This window comes from Bacillus rossius, unplaced genomic scaffold, assembly GCF_032445375.1.
Source record: "Bacillus rossius redtenbacheri isolate Brsri unplaced genomic scaffold, Brsri_v3 Brsri_v3_scf350, whole genome shotgun sequence".
Classification (NCBI taxonomy): Eukaryota; Metazoa; Arthropoda; class Insecta; order Phasmatodea; family Bacillidae; genus Bacillus; species Bacillus rossius.
The window spans coordinates 16144-38643 of record NW_026962536.1 but is presented as its reverse complement, the minus strand read 5'-3'; the positions used below and the strand labels follow the sequence as shown (position 1 = coordinate 38643).

The 22500-nt window shown below is 50.5% G+C and overlaps 2 non-coding genes and 5 pseudogenes across 2 annotated transcripts; all 7 read right to left on the bottom strand.

Annotated features, from left to right (window-relative positions):
• Positions 1-8124: 8124 nt before the first annotated feature.
• On the bottom strand, positions 8125-8315 carry LOC134544262 (U2 spliceosomal RNA). Its single transcript, XR_010077649.1, has one exon. It is a non-coding gene; the product is annotated as a U2 spliceosomal RNA (small nuclear RNA).
• A 410-nt stretch (positions 8316-8725) lies between these two features.
• Positions 8726-8890, bottom strand: LOC134544269 (U2 spliceosomal RNA; annotated as a pseudogene).
• A 656-nt stretch (positions 8891-9546) lies between these two features.
• On the bottom strand, positions 9547-9722 carry LOC134544272 (U2 spliceosomal RNA; annotated as a pseudogene).
• Positions 9723-9863: 141 nt separating this feature from the next.
• Positions 9864-10079, bottom strand: LOC134544259 (U2 spliceosomal RNA; annotated as a pseudogene).
• Positions 10080-10489: 410 nt separating this feature from the next.
• On the bottom strand, positions 10490-10654 carry LOC134544267 (U2 spliceosomal RNA; annotated as a pseudogene).
• A 656-nt stretch (positions 10655-11310) lies between these two features.
• Positions 11311-11489, bottom strand: LOC134544271 (U2 spliceosomal RNA; annotated as a pseudogene).
• Positions 11490-21999: 10510 nt separating this feature from the next.
• Positions 22000-22190, bottom strand: LOC134544261 (U2 spliceosomal RNA). The gene has a single exon (XR_010077648.1). It is a non-coding gene; the product is annotated as a U2 spliceosomal RNA (small nuclear RNA).
• Positions 22191-22500: the final 310 nt, after the last annotated feature.

The window sequence follows — 22500 nt, the reverse complement described above, 5'->3', positions numbered from 1 at the left end:
TAATTAATAAGTTAGAGGTTGAAAGTGTGCTATTTTGACTAGTGGTTTGTATATATGGTATTAGAAGAAGTTTGTTATTATTAAACCGAGGAGTGATTTATTTTAGGTGTCTGTTGTTGCTGTTATATTAATTGTACGTTATTGTGCTGGAGACAAAAATGTTAGGAAAGTTTACAATGTCAGGGGGAATTATAGTTAGTGACCGCATGTGGCTCTATGGGGAGTGCATTATATTAGGTGACTGGTGTTTTATTTCTTTTTTATGGCAGTGGCTGCATATGTGCTATTAAGTTTACAAATTCATAGGGAAATTATTGTTATTAAACGTGTGTGGCTCTATTTTAATTGTGAGTTAGGTGTGGTGTTGTGCTGGGGTGGCTATTAATGGTGCATGACTATTGTGGAAGCAGGAACAGTGGCAAATTTAACTGTGGTGTAAAATAGGTAGATATTATTATTGCGTGGTGGAGATTGCAAGTGTGAACAATGATGGCATTCAGGCATGATTGATACTTCCTGGTAGGGTGGGGGGCAAAAGCGTCCTCGTCAACTAAATCTAGGGGTCCAACCACAACATTATCGGTCCAACACTTAGACGTCCGCACACAAACACACATTGGCACACGACAGGGCCCGGACAGGCACCCTGCTCCCACGCTGATCCCGCGGCGGAGTGCTGGGGCACTCGGGCCTCTGCTTCAGTTTTCTGCAGAGGGGCTCACAAGTCCCCCCCTTCCACCGGTGATCCAACGGTGGGAGGCTGGTGCCTCCATGGCCATCTACTTCTGTGTTCAGCGGGGAGGGCACCTGCGTCCCTCCCCTTCCACCGGTGGTCCAACGGTGGAGCGCTGGTGCGCTCCGGCAGCACTTCTGTTTTCGTCGGGGGGGCTCTCAGGTCCCCCCCTTCCACCGGTGGTCCAACGGTGGGGGGCTGGTGCCCCCAGCGGTGCGGGCGCCGAGTGGCCGATTGTTGGGGCACGAACCACGGTGTTGCGGGCACCGCGGCTCCAGCGCCCGGGGCCCACATCATGGTTGTGGTCCTGGTCTGCCCCTTGGTCGACGACCACCTTGTCCTCTCCCACGGCCACGACCCCGGACTGCGGGGGCCTGGTCTGGGACTGGTTGCGGGTTGGCAGGCGGCGCCTCCACCTGGTACTGACGGTGGCCCGTGACGTGCTCGGTGTAGATGTCACGGGACCACCTGATGACGTCAGACACCATGAGGTGCCGCATCTTCCGTGCGTACCTCCAGCGGACACGTAACTGCTGGAGGACGTAGTCGTTGCACGGGTCCCAGGATCCGAGGGACCCGACAACGAGGGCCTCGTTGAAAACTGTGTAGCCCTGCGCAGTCAGTGTGTCTGCCAACCCTGGTATTTCGTCGTCTTTGTGGTCCGCACGAGATCCAAAGCCTGGCTCCGGTTCTCGAACGGGACCGCGACATCCACTATGGAGATCTTCTTCCTGGGCTCGTCCACGACCACCAGGTCAGGACGGAGCAAGGACCCGGTGTGGGGCACGGCACGGTTCACCCGCACCTCCACGCCCGGGTCCCTCGGGATGGCAGCGGCCAGCCTGTGCAGCACCGAGTTGTGGCGGTGCTGCCAGGCGGCGGAGTGGCGGCCGCAGTGGTTGAGGACGTGCGGCAGCGTCTCGTTGGGGTGAAGACACCGCCGGCACATCTTGTTCCTCGCTGGTCCTCGCAGAGCTCCATTCAGGGGCACCACGTTGAGACGTGCCCTGTGAATGAAGCGCCATTCTGCGAAGCGAGTAAACTTGCCATCCCGGAGGAAGTGGGAGCTGGCGGGGTTCCGGGAGACCGGTTCCATGGCCTTCCCCTGATCTGGAAGGGCCACGAGTCTCCTTCTGTACTCCTGGCGCCGGGCCGTGGCCAGACGCCGGTAGACTTGGGAGCGTGCCCCGGGACCGACCAGGATGCGGCCCGCGGCACTTTCAGGTGCGGGGATTTCCATCTGGACCTCCTGGAGCTCCTCACTCCAGCGCCATTTCGTTCCTGTGCTCTTCTTGAGGCGCCTTCCTGCACTTCGTGTGAAGGTCCAGTGGTTCCCCAGGGCGCCACCATCACGGTTGAACTCGCCCTCGGTCTCCCCGTTGAGGAACCCCACCATGTCATCTTTCGAAATTTCCTGCTTGCCCAGCTTCTGCTTTGTTGTCTGGAACAAGCTGGCCCACGCCAAGTCTTTTACGTCAGGGTCCTTGCACGTCAGGAGCCTGTAGCCATGCGTGACCGTGGCCAAGTCACACATGTCTGCGAGTGGGAGGAGACCAGCTCCCCCCTCATGCGTTGGGGCGTGGACGATGAGCGGAGTGGCACGCAAGGGGAGGTGCATCCACTCCTTGCAGTACTTCTTCATCTTCTTGTCGAACCGCGTCACCACAGCTTTCCTGACGCGGCCTCCCCTCAAGATGAATTGCAGCCTCGACTGGAGGAATGTCGAGACTGCGTTGATCTTCTGCCAGGGGGCGAGGAGACTGGCGTGGATCTTGTCGAGATCTGCCCCCATGGCTTCCACTTCTTGCTCGGGCGACTGGGCATTCCGGTAACCTGTCGGAACACCCAGGTGACGATACGTGTCGCCCTCAGCGAGTGCGGCGATCGGGACCCCGGCAACCTGCATCACGGTGGGTTGCACCCCAGGTTGCGCTCCAGGCTGGCGCATCACCCGGCGACCGGTCCTGCAGTCTATGTGAAGTGATGCGCATTTTCTGGGCTTGAAGCGCAAGCCGGCCCAGTTACCGGCCTCGTTGACCCCATCCAGCAGGGTCTGCAGGCTCTCGGGGTCCCGCCCGATGAGGACGATGTCATCTGCGTAGGCGAGGATGGCGTGGTGGTGCTCGAGGACAGAGTAGCCCAACTCTTCCTCCCTTCTGGCGGCCGTCCTCAGCACTGCCTCCATGCTGAGGTTGAAGAGAATGGGGCTGAGGGGACAGCCCTGACGGACGCCAGCACGGATCGGGATCTCCTCCGTGAAGCCATCCTCGGAACGGACCCGTGTCGTCCCGCCGTGGTACAGGTCCGCGATGAGGGCACGCAGCGTCTCGGGTACCCTCATCTCTGTGAGCGAGTGCTGGATGTACGCGTGCGGGATGGACCCGAACGCGTTGGCGAGATCCAGCCAGGCGATGGCGACCTCGCGTTTCTTCGCCCTGCAGTCATCCAGGATGGACTGCAGGACAAAGTTGTGCTCCAAGCAGCCCTCGTACTCCATGAAGCCCTTCTGCTGCTTGGAGATGCGCCCCGTCCGGGCAGCCCACGCGCCCAGGCGGGCAGCGACCACCGACAGGAACAGCTTGGAAATGGTGGTGCTGAGCGCAATCGGACGCCAGTTGTCTGGGACGTCCTTGTCGCCATCCTTGTAGATGAGGACCGTGTTGGACCTCTTCCACGATCCGGGGACACGATTGTGGGCGTGCACTGCGGTGTAGAGGGCCGCAAGCACGTGGCAACCTGGGTCAGCCCTCTTCAACAAATTGTACCTGATGCCATCCTGCCCAGGTGCCGTGTTCTTGGTGCGGGCGAGCTTCTTCGCGACCTCCCTGGTGGTGAATGGTCTGGCCAGCTCGTCCACTTCCTCCTCTGTCGGATCATCGTGTGCCAGTGCGCAACCTGCAGGCGTGGGACCCACTTCGTAGCCATGGTCTGAGAATGTCTCTGTGAAGTGGTCCTGCAGGCGGGCTCCCGCAATCCGGCAATAGGGAGACTCTGTTTCCAGGATCTCCTGCATCGCCTTCTTGGGGTTGGCCCTGTACAATTTCTGGATCTTGGCGGCGGCCTCCCCGTCAAATGCAAATGCCGGCCGCCGCCTGCGCTGGCGGGCGGGGTTGCCGGGCCCTCTCCGGCCACCCCTCGCTCCTTCGCCACCCCCTGGAGCACGTGCCGCGCCCCCCTCTTCTTCTCGTACCTTGAGGGCGACGACAAACTCCGTGTACTCGTCGCAGACGTGCTCCAGGGATTCCCAGTCTTCCTCGGCTGCCGAGATCCGAGCCATCCACTCCAGCTGGACTTGGCTGGGCCGGACCTCGGGTTCGCCGTCTTCTCCTTCGTCTTCCGAGGCGGACTGGTGGTCTGCCGCCTCTGCTGGGCGTCCTCGGACCTGGTGGCGGTTCTCCCTGGGCTGCTGGCCGTGACGCGCCCGGGGGACCTCCTCTCGTACCTCCCGGGCATTCTGGGTGGGCAGCCCCACGCCAGGACCAGACAGCTCCCGCGCGGCCGGGGGAGGCCGCACCCTCCCCCCGACCACGCCCACAGTTGGCTCCACCGGCGCCGGCACCTCCGCCTGCACCGCCGCGTCGGCAGCCTCCTGCTCTGGGGCGACGTCATCCTCCGTCTGCGTCCCCATCTCACATCTTCCTGGCAGCTCCTCATCATGGTCTGGATCAGTTTGGGTTCCTCCCTCCGAGTGCAGGAGTGGGAACCTGATGAGGTGGGCTGGCACCACGTGCAACTCCGGTGCAGTCCGCTGCTCAGGTGTGCTTCCCCCAGGAGACATACTGGGGGCATCTCCGGTCTGCCAGTCCCTGGGTGGCAGACCCTCTCCTCTCTCCTCCTCTACTCCGATGCACTCCTGCTCCGGCGCCGGCGCTGGGACATCCTCCCGTTCGGTATAGGAGGGACGGCACGCCGGGCCTGGTGATGGCCTCGGGTGCAGCGGCAGCATTCTGGACAGAAGCTGGGCCGCCTCCTCCTCGTTGGTGGTCACCTGCGGGAGCGCAGGTGCCGGAGTCCCTTTGGGTGCCGGTGATCCAGGGAGGGGTGTCGTGCGGAGCGACAGTGACAGCTTCTTCCTGCGGCACAGAAACAAAGCCTCCCTCCCCGTTGCATCGTCGCGCGCCGGCGTGACGGGTCCAGGTGATGTCCGTCTCTTCTTCCTGGGGGGCAAAACAACACATGTCTCCTGGCCTTCCTCTCGTGCAGGCGGAGAGAGACGGTGGGAGGGACCAGGCACCGGAGACGGCAGCCGCGGCGGCAACGGCCGGGGCTGCGGATCATCAGCGTCTTCATCTGAGGAGCGCCGTGCCTCCCGCCGGGCCACACGAGCAGGTGGAGTCCGTGCTGGCGCGCCCAGGCCTGCCTCTCGCGCCTGGCGTGCCGCGAGTCTCCGCACCTCAGCTCTGTGGACGTTGGCAACGTGGTTCTGAGCCACCCTCAGCGGATATCCAGCGCCCGAAAATGCGGAAGCACAGAACCTGCAGCGGAACTCCACCGCAGTCACCTCTGGGTGGTGTCGCTTCATGTGCTTCCACATGTCCGACCATGCTGAATACCGCCCCCGGATCCTCAGCCCGAAGCCATGCGTCCCACAGAGGATGCACGTCAACTCGGCCGGTAGTGGCACCGGCACGCGCAGGCACCCCGGCTCACCCGGGTCACGCACCAAGGACACCATCTCCCGAACGGCAACCCTCTCATCCTCCTCCTCATCATCAGACGCGAGATCCGAGTCCGTACCATCCGCCTCCGGCAGCGCCGGCTCGATGCCCCGGCCCGGGTGCACCGTCTCAAAATGCAGCCTTGCTGCCCTCAGGGACCGGATCTCTTCGTGCGGCCTACAAATCTCACAGCGAAACCATAGCCCCGCAGAGTCATGCGCCCGGCGCACATGCGCCGCCAGATCAGCCAGTCGTCCGAAGACAGACCCGAACTGCTGAAGCCGCACACACGCAGGGCACTGGATCTCCTCTGGGGCCGGCAACGCCACGAAGCTGGGACGCACGGGCATCCTGAAAAACACTTACACTAACAAAAAGAGAACAACACAGCCGCACAGCAGCAAACAACTAGATCTGTAAAAGAACAATATATACAAACTCTTATAACAAGATAACACTAAGGGTATGTATAGAGTACCCTGAAAAATAAGGAAACAATAGACTCTGAAAATATAACAATTAACCACCTAACAATATATAGAACTCTACTAAAGTATAAACTCTGAAAGGTAAATAAAACTCTACTTAAAACTAATCAGGTACAGGCCACTAAAAAGAAAATATCACAAGTCACAATCGGTGGGGCTGCTACTTGGTAAACCAAGAAGCAACAGTCAAATCCGGGGGTGCAGCGGCAAGCCGAGTGCCGGGCTAAGAGTCAGGCACTCTTCTCCTGGGCAGCTGTAAACAGACAAGCGACGACCGCTTCTGGAGCAGTTCGCTGTCCTGAGAAGAACTACACAGGCGGCTCAAGACACTACAAGGTCACTGGTTGTGCCCTAGGTTTCTGGAACACTAGGGGGGTGTACAAATGTGTCAAGGGCTGGGCCTTACAACACAAGTACACTAGAGTGCTGGAAGGAGCAAAACACAACAACAGAACACTTACAAAAGTCGCAACACAAATACTAGCACAACACAGACAAGAGACAGTTACTCACTTACCGATCAGCACTACAAAGGAAACAAAATATACAAACAAATAAGACAGGTACAGGTGCTTGAAACTAATTAATTAAATAAATATGGTTGAGGTGATGCTATAAGAATGTAAATGGAATTAAGTTAAAAGATTCAACAGCAAGATTTGAGATGTATTGGTTAATTACTATGGATAAAAATGAAAAGGTAAATATATTAAATCTGCAAGAAAATTAAGGAATATTCAATTAATTAAATAAATATTATAATAATAATAGATAGATATATTCAATAAGTATTACTTTAATTACCAATTAATAGTTACTCTGAAAACAATATGGCGTATTTAATCAGCAAGGTAAATATAGAAATAAATAGTACTTTAATTTATTTTAGCTAATTCGAAAGAAAGCAATATGGCGGATTCAAGCACAAAAACAAGTCACTGAACAATTACAATAAACACAAGACAAACACAACACTCAACCCCTGGTGTGCATATCCATGGACACGAACAGGAAGTCACATGCGAAGCATCTGTGAAGAAGAAGGAAGTTGAAAAATGGCGACCGACCTCGCTAAATAACTCAACCACGAGGTCGCGAAAAACTGAATTTAAAGTTAAGCAGACAAAATACACTGAAACTATTAATGGGAAAAATTAAATCTCTGAATATGGAATTATTTACTGCCCCTAGTTATGAATTCAAATCAGAATTAAACACGATTACACTAGATATGCCTGGGCACAAGGCAATATAATTATCGCGAGCAAAGTGAATTTAAGCCAAAATAAATACAGAAATTACTTTAAATGTTGAACAATTGAATTATTAATATGGGAAAATTGAGAGACAGGCAAAAACTTAACAGAAACTATAGGATGCACACAGATTATTCACAAGGGACTGTCGGCCATTGAACACACACAGTCAGGAGACAGGACAAAAACAATTACACAGGCTCAAGAAAAACAAGATACACTTGGGAAGGGGTTCCAAAGGCCTTTAGGGGCGACGATCTTCGACTGTAGTTACGCGACTCGCCTTGAAGGTATTAGTTAAATTGAGGAAAAATTAAATGTGGTATTTGCCCGAGCTAAAAAATTCAAACACAAGGGCGAGACTGTGGGTAGAAGTTAAATGTTAAACAGCAAGATCAAGTACAGGTATTAATTAAATGTGGTTATTTAAATATAGGAACTGCAGTAAAAAGATTGACTCTAATTTAATATATATATGAAAAGCAACTAAATATTATTCGGAAAAATGTATTACTGAAAAAGAATTTAAATAAACAAAATTATTTTGGGTGAACAGTAAAAGCTACGAGTCACGAATGCAAGTTACAGTCGGGAACCTGAAATGGGGCTTACATAACAAAACACTGAGTTGCAGGAATTACTAGGTGATAGTTTGGCACTTGGAAAATTAAAGGCGAGATAGGTAGTTACTTTACTTTAACAGGTACAAAAAGCTATGCAGATATTAACAAATTAAATGTAACAGTTAAACTTTAAATGTTTGCAATAAAAGATGGCCGCGATTAACGAATTTAATTCAAATAAACAAACAACAAATGGCCAGACAAATAGAAATTCAAATAATTAATGCAAGATGGCCGAAAGCTTGCAGAAAGAAAACAAGTAAATAAACAAGATGGCCACAAGAACTTACTTAAAAACAAAACACAAGTGCCAGACTACCACCTACCTTATCTCCATGTAGTTCCCCATGTCCTCCCTAGGCGCAGCAGCAGTCGATCCATCCTCGGAACTGCTGGAAGTATGGTCGTTTCGTGCCGGAGTGAATACAGCACGAACACCTCTGCGACGATCTTTTCTTGAGCACAGTTATTTAACTAATCACTTCTCGGGGCTAGATCATTAAGCTGATAAGAACAGATACTACACTTTGATCTTAGCCAAAAGGCCGAGAAGCGATAACAATCCTAATGAACCAGGAGCTATATGGGCTCCCTATTACTAAATCAAATGCTATAACAAGGTCTACTGACTTCCATAAACGACTGTACACTTTCGACGAGCCGTCATACTCTACACCACACATGCACAAGCATGGTCTGTACATTGATAATATCTTCAATACAGTGACACGAGGTATTACAATCCAAATGAATCACTATTCACCAGCAATAAACAAAAAACTTGGTATATCCATAACAACGCTCTTACAATTACCGTACTTTCCACTTGCTGCAGCACAAGCTGGTCCCTTAGATTAACTGCAGTTTCAATAAGGCAAGAATGATTCTCATGGGAGAGTTGACTTTATACATTACATTTTAATTGTCAATATAATTTTATCTAAACAGATATTTAACGTTGCCTAAGCAATGTGCCCCCATGCTGGCATGCACTAGGCAGTGGCCAGCAGGGTCAATCGCACTCCCCGGACCAGGTCCGGGGGCAATCCGTCACAAAAAATGCTGCCAAGACAAAGTGTAGAAGAATCGCAGATACTACACTTCGATCTTAGCCAAAAGGCCGAGAAGCGATACTACACTCTGATCTTAGCCGAAAGGCCGAGAAACATCCCTTAAAATACACATCAAAATTAATATTGCACATTGTAAAACTCCATTAACCAAACACATGTAGTTCAACAGATAAAAAAAAGTCAATACAATTCATACAAATATTAACATGAGTAATGAATAACAATAATAGTAATAAAAGGTTTCACAACAAGCCTTAACCACACACTTACATAAACTCACGCATCGACATGACAAAATACATTTTCAATACATCATCATTATTATCATTTAACACTGCCTAATTGTTAATTATATTGAATTTTTTCTCACACAGCTAAATTTATTAAACATTCACAACAAGCACTACATTGTATGATAAAATAAAATAATTAATTCCTATTATTCTGCACACAAAATTGCTAAGTTCCTACATGTTCTCGCATTCCAAGTTCGTCCCTTGGGCATCCTTGTAGTTCCTGTTCGGCCGCCCCTGGCAGCACCTACTGGATCAGCTTTCTCTTCCTCTTCATTTGTTGAATGTACACACGACTTTTCTGTATTGTCTCTGCACTTGGGCACATTACATTACAACAATCAATTTTTCACTATCATCCATTCTTACAAGTTGGTAACAATGTTTATTACATTTAAAACAAACTTAAAGTTTATTACATTTTGTGGTGGGCCGATCCCGGTGGTACTGCAATACCGGGCCAACCCGCGGCGGAGGTGGGGCAAGCCCCTAGCACTCCGCCCTGTTCCAAAAATCAGTTTAATATTCTGGTCCTGCGATGCAGGACGTATCAGATATTAAGCTGATAAGAACAGATTTTTTAGGTTGCCTAAGCAATGTTCGCTGCTGGCATGCACTAGGCAGTGGCCAGCAGGAGACAATACAACTCCCCCGAACTGGTCGGGGGTGCAAACCTGCAAATCCGTCACAAAAAATGTTTGCTAAGGCAAAGTGTAGCAGAATCTCTCTCCCATATGACTGTGGGTGCCACCCCGGTCCCAACCTCCACCACTGAAGCCAAGCCACCGACGTACTCGGGGGGCCAGTGATTGTGAAGGCGGGACCAGGCCCTCCCACAACCATATGGTCGACAAATTCTGTGCATTCTGTTCCCCCAGCATAACAGTTGTCACACCATTAAGCTGATAAGAACAGATACTACACTTTGATCTTAGCCAAAAGGCCGAGAAGCGATAACAATCCTAATGAACCAGGAGCTATATGGGCTCCCTATTACTAAATCAAATGCTATAACAAGGTCTACTGACTTCCATAAACGACTGTACACTTTCGACGAGCCGTCATACTCTACACCACACATGCACAAGCATGGTCTGTACATTGATAATATCTTCAATACAGTGACACGAGGTATTACAATCCAAATGAATCACTATTCACCAGCAATAAACAAAAAACTTGGTATATCCATAACAACGCTCTTACAATTACCGTACTTTCCACTTGCTGCAGCACAAGCTGGTCCCTTAGATTAACTGCAGTTTCAATAAGGCAAGAATGATTCTCATGGGAGAGTTGACTTTATACATTACATTTTAATTGTCAATATAATTTTATCTAAACAGATATTTAACGTTGCCTAAGCAATGTGCCCCCATGCTGGCATGCACTAGGCAGTGGCCAGCAGGGTCAATCGCACTCCCCGGACCAGGTCCGGGGGCAATCCGTCACAAAAAATGCTGCCAAGACAAAGTGTAGAAGAATCGCAGATACTACACTTCGATCTTAGCCAAAAGGCCGAGAAGCGATACTACACTCTGATCTTAGCCGAAAGGCCGAGAAACATCCCTTAAAATACACATCAAAATTAATATTGCACATTGTAAAACTCCATTAACCAAACACATGTAGTTCAACAGATAAAAAAAAGTCAATACAATTCATACAAATATTAACATGAGTAATGAATAACAATAATAGTAATAAAAGGTTTCACAACAAGCCTTAACCACACACTTACATAAACTCACGCATCGACATGACAAAATACATTTTCAATACATCATCATTATTATCATTTAACACTGCCTAATTGTTAATTATATTGAATTTTTTCTCACACAGCTAAATTTATTAAACATTCACAACAAGCACTACATTGTATGATAAAATAAAATAATTAATTCCTATTATTCTGCACACAAAATTGCTAAGTTCCTACATGTTCTCGCATTCCAAGTTCGTCCCTTGGGCATCCTTGTAGTTCCTGTTCGGCCGCCCCTGGCAGCACCTACTGGATCAGCTTTCTCTTCCTCTTCATTTGTTGAATGTACACACGACTTTTCTGTATTGTCTCTGCACTTGGGCACATTACATTACAACAATCAATTTTTCACTATCATCCATTCTTACAAGTTGGTAACAATGTTTATTACATTTAAAACAAACTTAAAGTTTATTACATTTTGTGGTGGGCCGATCCCGGTGGTACTGCAATACCGGGCCAACCCGCGGCGGAGGTGGGGCAAGCCCCTAGCACTCCGCCCTGTTCCAAAAATCAGTTTAATATTCTGGTCCTGCGATGCAGGACGTATCAGATATTAAGCTGATAAGAACAGATTTGAAAGCTATTTATTAGCAATATCTCAAAACCCTTTACAATATTAAAAACACATATTAGGAAATGGAAAAAGGGGCACCTAGCGCCCGGAAAACCAAAGATTATGGGAGAATTAAAGTGAAACTAATCCCACCGTGCCCCTGGGGCCGGTTCCCTCCCTCAAAGGCGGGAGGTAAGAAGTTACGTTAAAAGGGGAACTAGTCCCCGCAAGTCACTAACTAGACTAAAAGAAAGAAGTTACGTTAAAACAGAACTAGTCTGTTGCAAGAAAAGAAAACAAAAACCCTCTTAAGATATAAAATATTCACGAACAAGGAGCCTAGCTCCCCGCGGTCCTTAAATAATTAAACACACATATGCACTTTTACCACAACTAAATTTACTCCGGGGAGTAGCCCCTCCTGAAGTTACTTAAGATATTTTAGTTTAATGGGCAGGCTGCCTGCCCCAAAGAAACCCAGCTATGGCTGCCCCCCACCCTCTACATCACAGTGCCTCCATACTGCTCTCCTAACAAGCTATTAGGGCATGCACACTTGGCCGGCCTCAGAGAGACCAACCAAACATGGACACCAGAAGGTATTGAAGTCCCTACAAGCCACGACGCGGTGCCGCCCCAGCCAGGGTACGGCCCTATACGCCGTGGCCCCCCCGCCCCCACCGCATCACTCCGAGGAATGACACGATGAGGGCGGGAGCCTAATGGTTAACCTGACTGTAATTAGGTTCTGAATGCTGGCCTACAGTTTGTGCACAATCCCTGTTGTGTGCAAGACCAGGCCTGGGCAGGGGTGTATTTCCCACTCCTCTTTAAGATTTATGATAGTTAGGGGAGTGAATTTAAACATTAATGTAGAAGTGCCAGTTGTTGTGGCCATGCATTATTACAAAGAACAAGCACCAGATAAATTGAAAGTAAAAAGGGTGGCAGCCTTAGGGGCACTAAAGGCCTGCTCATGACAGACCCTTACCACCCAGTCACCTCAGGTCAGTCCCGCACACACACTTGGGGGCCTTCCTACCACAGATGCTAGATGTTAAATTGGCATAGTAGCCAATGCAAGGATAAATCTTGTAAACAAGCATTCAGTTATTGCTGTTGAGAAGTAGAAGTTAAGGTTGAGAACAGACTTTGGCACTGGCCTTCAACTTTGCAAATCTAAGCATGCCTTAAATACTTCATGTTACACTTGGGAAAGGAAATGAATGAAGATACACAGCAGAGAAATAAAAATTATACAGAGGGTCTAACCCTCACAAACTTAAATAATGATCAAACCTGTAAGAGAAAAGAGAAACATACATAGCACTGAAAAAGAAAATTAATGAAAAATAAAAAAATAAAAAAATTAAATTTTTGCTAGAAGAGCTCGCACGAAGCGTTATACAAGGTGTCTAACACCTGCAAACTTAAGATATTTCAAGTAATGATGTTATATGTGGAGTGAAGCTCTGGGCTGAAAACTTTTAAATATTAGACATTGTGCAGAGTATTGATGGAAAACAAGGTGTCTAACACCTGCAAACCTTAAGTAACATCATTGTAGAATACATAAGTTTTAATAAACTACACAAGGTGTCTAACACCCACAAACTTAAAATATCTCAGATGGAGGGGGCAAGCTGTTCAGAAGTAACAAATAATAACAATTTAAAAGAAATGATTGTTTTAGACTATTTAGATAGTATTGTTTACCAGGGAAAATTAGATTGCAGTTTCTTGAAAGGGGTTGTTTTAGGTTGAATGTTGTTTTTATTATTGGGGAGAGGAGAAAGTCATTAGTTTTGAAAGTGATGCTACGATGGGTGGTTTAGGTGAATTTTACTGTATTGTGTGTTAGGTAGGATGTTCAAATGTAATTAGTTGTGTGGTAGTGTTTACTATTTGTTACAAGTGTTTGGGATATTATTTGGCATTTGATTTAGTAAGTCAGAGGTTAAAAGTGTGCTATTTTACTAGTGGTTTTTGTATATGGGATTAGAAGAAGTTTGAAATTATTGAACTGAGGGGTGATTTATTTAGGTGTCTGGTGATGCTGTTGTTTTATATTTGTGTTTTATGGCAGTGTTAAGCAGGTGCACTAGGTCAGGGGGGAATTATTGTAATTAAATGCATATGGCTCTATTTTAATTGTGATTTAGGTGTTGAGTTGTGGTGAGGTGGCTGCTAATGATGCATGACTATTTTAGAAGCAGAGGCAGATTGAAGTGTGTTGAGAGGGGGAGATTCAGGTTAATTGTTATTATTGGGGATGGGAGAAAATAAATCATTAAACTGGGGAGTGATGTTACGACGGGTGGGTTTAGGTGAGTTTAACAATATTGAGAGTAAGGCGGGTCATACATGTGTAATTAGTTTTGTGGTGATGTTTACTAAGAGTTACAAGTGCTTGGGTTATTGTGTGGCATTTTAATTAATAAGTTAGAGGTTGAAAGTGTGCTATTTTGACTAGTGGTTTGTATATATGGTATTAGAAGAAGTTTGTTATTATTAAACCGAGGAGTGATTTATTTTAGGTGTCTGTTGTTGCTGTTATATTAATTGTACGTTATTGTGCTGGAGACAAAAATGTTAGGAAAGTTTACAATGTCAGGGGGAATTATAGTTAGTGACCGCATGTGGCTCTATGGGGAGTGCATTATATTAGGTGACTGGTGTTTTATTTCTTTTTTATGGCAGTGGCTGCATATGTGCTATTAAGTTTACAAATTCATAGGGAAATTATTGTTATTAAACGTGTGTGGCTCTATTTTAATTGTGAGTTAGGTGTGGTGTTGTGCTGGGGTGGCTATTAATGGTGCATGACTATTGTGGAAGCAGGAACAGTGGCAAATTTAACTGTGGTGTAAAATAGGTAGATATTATTATTGCGTGGTGGAGATTGCAAGTGTGAACAATGATGGCATTCAGGCATGATTGATACTTCCTGGTAGGGTGGGGGGCAAAAGCGTCCTCGTCAACTAAATCTAGGGGTCCAACCACAACATTATCGGTCCAACACTTAGACGTCCGCACACAAACACACATTGGCACACGACAGGGCCCGGACAGGCACCCTGCTCCCACGCTGATCCCGCGGCGGAGTGCTGGGGCACTCGGGCCTCTGCTTCAGTTTTCTGCAGAGGGGCTCACAAGTCCCCCCTTCCACCGGTGATCCAACGGTGGGAGGCTGGTGCCTCCATGGCCATCTACTTCTGTGTTCAGCGGGGAGGGCACCTGCGTCCCTCCCCTTCCACCGGTGGTCCAACGGTGGAGCGCTGGTGCGCTCCGGCAGCACTTCTGTTTTCGTCGGGGGGGCTCTCAGGTCCCCCCCTTCCACCGGTGGTCCAACGGTGGGGGGCTGGTGCCCCCAGCGGTGCGGCGCCGAGTGGCCGATTGTTGGGGCACGAACCACGGTGTTGCGGGCACCGCGGCTCCAGCGCCCGGGGCCCACATCATGGTTGTGGTCCTGGTCTGCCCCTTGGTCGACGACCACCTTGTCCTCTCCCACGGCCACGACCCCGGACTGCGGGGGCCTGGTCTGGGACTGGTTGCGGGTTGGCAGGCGGCGCCTCCACCTGGTACTGACGGTGGCCCGTGACGTGCTCGGTGTAGATGTCACGGGACCACCTGATGACGTCAGACACCATGAGGTGCCGCATCTTCCGTGCGTACCTCCAGCGGACACGTAACTGCTGGAGGACGTAGTCGTTGCACGGGTCCCAGGATCCGAGGGACCCGACAACGAGGGCCTCGTTGAAAACTGTGTAGCCCTGCGCAGTCAGTGTGTCTGCCAACCCCTGGTATTTCGTCGTCTTTGTGGTCCGCACGAGATCCAAAGCCTGGCTCCGGTTCTCGAACGGGACCGCGACATCCACTATGGAGATCTTCTTCCTGGGCTCGTCCACGACCACCAGGTCAGGACGGAGCAAGGACCCGGTGTGGGGCACGGCACGGTTCACCCGCACCTCCACGCCCGGGCCCCTCGGGATGGCAGCGGCCAGCCTGTGCAGCACCGAGTTGTGGCGGTGCTGCCAGGCGGCGGAGTGGCGGCCGCAGTGGTTGAGGACGTGCGGCAGCGTCTCGTTGGGGTGAAGACACCGCCGGCACATCTTGTTCCTCGCTGGTCCTCGCAGAGCTCCATTCAGGGGCACCACGTTGAGACGTGCCCTGTGAATGAAGCGCCATTCTGCGAAGCGAGTAAACTTGCCATCCCGGAGGAAGTGGGAGCTGGCGGGGTTCCGGGAGACCGGTTCCATGGCCTTCCCCTGATCTGGAAGGGCCACGAGTCTCCTTCTGTACTCCTGGCGCCGGGCCGTGGCCAGACGCCGGTAGACTTGGGAGCGTGCCCCGGGACCGACCAGGATGCGGCCCGCGGCACTTTCAGGTGCGGGGATTTCCATCTGGACCTCCTGGAGCTCCTCACTCCAGCGCCATTTCGTTCCTGTGCTCTTCTTGAGGCGCCTTCCTGCACTTCGTGTGAAGGTCCAGTGGTTCCCCAGGGCGCCACCATCACGGTTGAACTCGCCCTCGGTCTCCCCGTTGAGGAACCCCACCATGTCATCTTTCGAAATTTCCTGCTTGCCCAGCTTCTGCTTTGTTGTCTGGAACAAGCTGGCCCACGCCAAGTCTTTTACGTCAGGGTCCTTGCACGTCAGGAGCCTGTAGCCATGCGTGACCGTGGCCAAGTCACACATGTCTGCGAGTGGGAGGAGACCAGCTCCCCCCTCATGCGTTGGGGCGTGGACGATGAGCGGAGTGGCACGCAAGGGGAGGTGCATCCACTCCTTGCAGTACTTCTTCATCTTCTTGTCGAACCGCGTCACCACAGCTTTCCTGACGCGGCCTCCCCTCAAGATGAATTGCAGCCTCGACTGGAGGAATGTCGAGACTGCGTTGATCTTCTGCCAGGGGGCGAGGAGACTGGCGTGGATCTTGTCGAGATCTGCCCCCATGGCTTCCACTTCTTGCTCGGGCGACTGGGCATTCCGGTAACCTGTCGAAACACCCAGGTGACGATACGTGTCGCCCTCAGCGAGTGCGGCGATCGGGACCCCGGCAACCTGCATCACGGTGGGTTGCACCCCAGGTTGCGCTCCAGGCTGGCGCATCACCCGGCGACCGGTCCTGCAGTCTATGTGAAGTGATGCGCATTTTCTGGGCTTGAAGCGCAAGCCGGCCCAGTTACCGGCCTCGTTGACCCCATCCAGCAGGGTCTGCAGGCTCTCGGGGTCCCGCCCGATGAGGACGATGTCATCTGCGTAGGCGAGGATGGCGTGGTGGTGCTCGAGGACAGAGTAGCCCAACTCTTCCTCCCTTCTGGCGGCCGTCCTCAGCACTGCCTCCATGCTGAGGTTGAAGAGAATGGGGCTGAGGGGACAGCCCTGACGGACGCCAGCACGGATCGGGATCTCCTCCGTGAAGCCATCCTCGGAACGGACCCGTGTCGTCCCGCCGTGGTACAGGTCCGCGATGAGGGCACGCAGCGTCTCGGGTACCCTCATCTCTGTGAGCGAGTGCTGGATGTACGCGTGCGGGATGGACCCGAACGCGTTGGCGAGATCCAGCCAGGCGATGGCGACCTCGCGTTTCTTCGCCCTGCAGTCATCCAGGATGGACTGCAGGACAAAGTTGTGCTCCAAGCAGCCCTCGTACTCCATGAAGCCCTTCTGCTGCTTGGAGATGCGCCCCGTCCGGGCAGCCCACGCGCCCAGGCGGGCAGCGACCACCGACAGGAACAGCTTGGAAATGGTGGTGCTGAGCGCAATCGGACGCCAGTTGTCTGGGACGTCCTTGTCGCCATCCTTGTAGATGAGGACCGTGTTGGACCTCTTCCACGATCCGGGGACACGATTGTGGGCGTGCACTGCGGTGTAGAGGGCCGCAAGCACGTGGCAACCTGGGTCAGCCCTCTTCAACAAATTGTACCTGATGCCATCCTGCCCAGGTGCCGTGTTCTTGGTGCGGGCGAGCTTCTTCGCGACCTCCCTGGTGGTGAATGGTCTGGCCAGCTCGTCCACTTCCTCCTCTGTCGGATCATCGTGTGCCAGTGCGCAACCTGCAGGCGTGGGACCCACTTCGTAGCCATGGTCTGAGAATGTCTCTGTGAAGTGGTCCTGCAGGCGGGCTCCCGCAATCCGGCAATAGGGAGACTCTGTTTCCAGGATCTCCTGCATCGCCTTCTTGGGGTTGGCCCTGTACAATTTCTGGATCTTGGCGGCGGCCTCCCCGTCAAATGCAAATGCCGGCCGCCGCCTGCGCTGGCGGGCGGGGTTGCCGGGCCCTCTCCGGCCACCCCTCGCTCCTTCGCCACCCCCTGGAGCACGTGCCGCGCCCCCCTCTTCTTCTCGTACCTTGAGGGCGACGACAAACTCCGTGTACTCGTCGCAGACGTGCTCCAGGGATTCCCAGTCTTCCTCGGCTGCCGAGATCCGAGCCATCCACTCCAGCTGGACTTGGCTGGGCCGGACCTCGGGTTCGCCGTCTTCTCCTTCGTCTTCCGAGGCGGACTGGTGGTCTGCCGCCTCTGCTGGGCGTCCTCGGACCTGGTGGCGGTTCTCCCTGGGCTGCTGGCCGTGACGCGCCCGGGGGACCTCCTCTCGTACCTCCCGGGCATTCTGGGTGGGCAGCCCCACGCCAGGACCAGACAGCTCCCGCGCGGCCGGGGGAGGCCGCACCCTCCCCCCGACCACGCCCACAGTTGGCTCCACCGGCGCCGGCACCTCCGCCTGCACCGCCGCGTCGGCAGCCTCCTGCTCTGGGGCGACGTCATCCTCCGTCTGCGTCCCCATCTCACATCTTCCTGGCAGCTCCTCATCATGGTCTGGATCAGTTTGGGTTCCTCCCTCCGAGTGCAGGAGTGGGAACCTGATGAGGTGGGCTGGCACCACGTGCAACTCCGGTGCAGTCCGCTGCTCAGGTGTGCTTCCCCCAGGAGACATACTGGGGGCATCTCCGGTCTGCCAGTCCCTGGGTGGCAGACCCTCTCCTCTCTCCTCCTCTACTCCGATGCACTCCTGCTCCGGCGCCGGCGCTGGGACATCCTCCCGTTCGGTATAGGAGGGACGGCACGCCGGGCCTGGTGATGGCCTCGGGTGCAGCGGCAGCATTCTGGACAGAAGCTGGGCCGCCTCCTCCTCGTTGGTGGTCACCTGCGGGAGCGCAGGTGCCGGAGTCCCTTTGGGTGCCGGTGATCCAGGGAGGGGTGTCGTGCGGAGCGACAGTGACAGCTTCTTCCTGCGGCACAGAAACAAAGCCTCCCTCCCCGTTGCATCGTCGCGCGCCGGCGTGACGGGTCCAGGTGATGTCCGTCTCTTCTTCCTGGGGGGCAAAACAACACATGTCTCCTGGCCTTCCTCTCGTGCAGGCGGAGAGAGACGGTGGGAGGGACCAGGCACCGGAGACGGCAGCCGCGGCGGCAACGGCCGGGGCTGCGGATCATCAGCGTCTTCATCTGAGGAGCGCCGTGCCTCCCGCCGGGCCACACGAGCAGGTGGAGTCCGTGCTGGCGCGCCCAGGCCTGCCTCTCGCGCCTGGCGTGCCGCGAGTCTCCGCACCTCAGCTCTGTGGACGTTGGCAACGTGGTTCTGAGCCACCCTCAGCGGATATCCAGCGCCCGAAAATGCGGAAGCACAGAACCTGCAGCGGAACTCCACCGCAGTCACCTCTGGGTGGTGTCGCTTCATGTGCTTCCACATGTCCGACCATGCTGAATACCGCCCCCGGATCCTCAGCCCGAAGCCATGCGTCCCACAGAGGATGCACGTCAACTCGGCCGGTAGTGGCACCGGCACGCGCAGGCACCCCGGCTCACCCGGGTCACGCACCAAGGACACCATCTCCCGAACGGCAACCCTCTCATCCTCCTCCTCATCATCAGACGCGAGATCCGAGTCCGTACCATCCGCCTCCGGCAGCGCCGGCTCGATGCCCCGGCCCGGGTGCACCGTCTCAAAATGCAGCCTTGCTGCCCTCAGGGACCGGATCTCTTCGTGCGGCCTACAAATCTCACAGCGAAACCATAGCCCCGCAGAGTCATGCGCCCGGCGCACATGCGCCGCCAGATCAGCCAGTCGTCCGAAGACAGACCCGAACTGCTGAAGCCGCACACACGCAGGGCACTGGATCTCCTCTGGGGCCGGCAACGCCACGAAGCTGGGACGCACGGGCATCCTGAAAAACACTTACACTAACAAAAAGAGAACAACACAGCCGCACAGCAGCAAACAACTAGATCTGTAAAAGAACAATATATACAAACTCTTATAACAAGATAACACTAAGGGTATGTATAGAGTACCCTGAAAAATAAGGAAACAATAGACTCTGAAAATATAACAATTAACCACCTAACAATATATAGAACTCTACTAAAGTATAAACTCTGAAAGGTAAATAAAACTCTACTTAAAACTAATCAGGTACAGGCCACTAAAAAGAAAATATCACAAGTCACAATCGGTGGGGCTGCTACTTGGTAAACCAAGAAGCAACAGTCAAATCCGGGGGTGCAGCGGCAAGCCGAGTGCCGGGCTAAGAGTCAGGCACTCTTCTCCTGGGCAGCTGTAAACAGACAAGCGACGACCGCTTCTGGAGCAGTTCGCTGTCCTGAGAAGAACTACACAGGCGGCTCAAGACACTACAAGGTCACTGGTTGTGCCCTAGGTTTCTGGAACACTAGGGGGGTGTACAAATGTGTCAAGGGCTGGGCCTTACAACACAAGTACACTAGAGTGCTGGAAGGAGCAAAACACAACAACAGAACACTTACAAAAGTCGCAACACAAATACTAGCACAACACAGACAAGAGACAGTTACTCACTTACCGATCAGCACTACAAAGGAAACAAAATATACAAACAAATAAGACAGGTACAGGTGCTTGAAACTAATTAATTAAATAAATATGGTTGAGGTGATGCTATAAGAATGTAAATGGAATTAAGTTAAAAGATTCAACAGCAAGATTTGAGATGTATTGGTTAATTACTATGGATAAAAATGAAAAGGTAAATATATTAAATCTGCAAGAAAATTAAGGAATATTCAATTAATTAAATAAATATTATAATAATAATAGATAGATATATTCAATAAGTATTACTTTAATTACCAATTAATAGTTACTCTGAAAACAATATGGCGTATTTAATCAGCAAGGTAAATATAGAAATAAATAGTACTTTAATTTATTTTAGCTAATTCGAAAGAAAGCAATATGGCGGATTCAAGCACAAAAACAAGTCACTGAACAATTACAATAAACACAAGACAAACACAACACTCAACCCCTGGTGTGCATATCCATGGACACGAACAGGAAGTCACATGCGAAGCATCTGTGAAGAAGAAGGAAGTTGAAAAATGGCGACCGACCTCGCTAAATAACTCAACCACGAGGTCGCGAAAAACTGAATTTAAAGTTAAGCAGACAAAATACACTGAAACTATTAATGGGAAAAATTAAATCTCTGAATATGGAATTATTTACTGCCCCTAGTTATGAATTCAAATCAGAATTAAACACGATTACACTAGATATGCCTGGGCACAAGGCAATATAATTATCGCGAGCAAAGTGAATTTAAGCCAAAATAAATACAGAAATTACTTTAAATGTTGAACAATTGAATTATTAATATGGGAAAATTGAGAGACAGGCAAAAACTTAACAGAAACTATAGGATGCACACAGATTATTCACAAGGGACTGTCGGCCATTGAACACACACAGTCAGGAGACAGGACAAAAACAATTACACAGGCTCAAGAAAAACAAGATACACTTGGGAAGGGGTTCCAAAGGCCTTTAGGGGCGACGATCTTCGACTGTAGTTACGCGACTCGCCTTGAAGGTATTAGTTAAATTGAGGAAAAATTAAATGTGGTATTTGCCCGAGCTAAAAAATTCAAACACAAGGGCGAGACTGTGGGTAGAAGTTAAATGTTAAACAGCAAGATCAAGTACAGGTATTAATTAAATGTGGTTATTTAAATATAGGAACTGCAGTAAAAAGATTGACTCTAATTTAATATATATATGAAAAGCAACTAAATATTATTCGGAAAAATGTATTACTGAAAAAGAATTTAAATAAACAAAATTATTTTGGGTGAACAGTAAAAGCTACGAGTCACGAATGCAAGTTACAGTCGGGAACCTGAAATGGGGCTTACATAACAAAACACTGAGTTGCAGGAATTACTAGGTGATAGTTTGGCACTTGGAAAATTAAAGGCGAGATAGGTAGTTACTTTACTTTAACAGGTACAAAAAGCTATGCAGATATTAACAAATTAAATGTAACAGTTAAACTTTAAATGTTTGCAATAAAAGATGGCCGCGATTAACGAATTTAATTCAAATAAACAAACAACAAATGGCCAGACAAATAGAAATTCAAATAATTAATGCAAGATGGCCGAAAGCTTGCAGAAAGAAAACAAGTAAATAAACAAGATGGCCACAAGAACTTACTTAAAAACAAAACACAAGTGCCAGACTACCACCTACCTTATCTCCATGTAGTTCCCCATGTCCTCCCTAGGCGCAGCAGCAGTCGATCCATCCTCGGAACTGCTGGAAGTATGGTCGTTTCGTGCCGGAGTGAATACAGCACGAACACCTCTGCGACGATCTTTTCTTGAGCACAGTTATTTAACTAATCACTTCTCGGGGCTAGATCATTAAGCTGATAAGAACAGATACTACACTTTGATCTTAGCCAAAAGGCCGAGAAGCGATAACAATCCTAATGAACCAGGAGCTATATGGGCTCCCTATTACTAAATCAAATGCTATAACAAGGTCTACTGACTTCCATAAACGACTGTACACTTTCGACGAGCCGTCATACTCTACACCACACATGCACAAGCATGGTCTGTACATTGATAATATCTTCAATACAGTGACACGAGGTATTACAATCCAAATGAATCACTATTCACCAGCAATAAACAAAAAACTTGGTATATCCATAACAACGCTCTTACAATTACCGTACTTTCCACTTGCTGCAGCACAAGCTGGTCCCTTAGATTGGGAGAGTTGA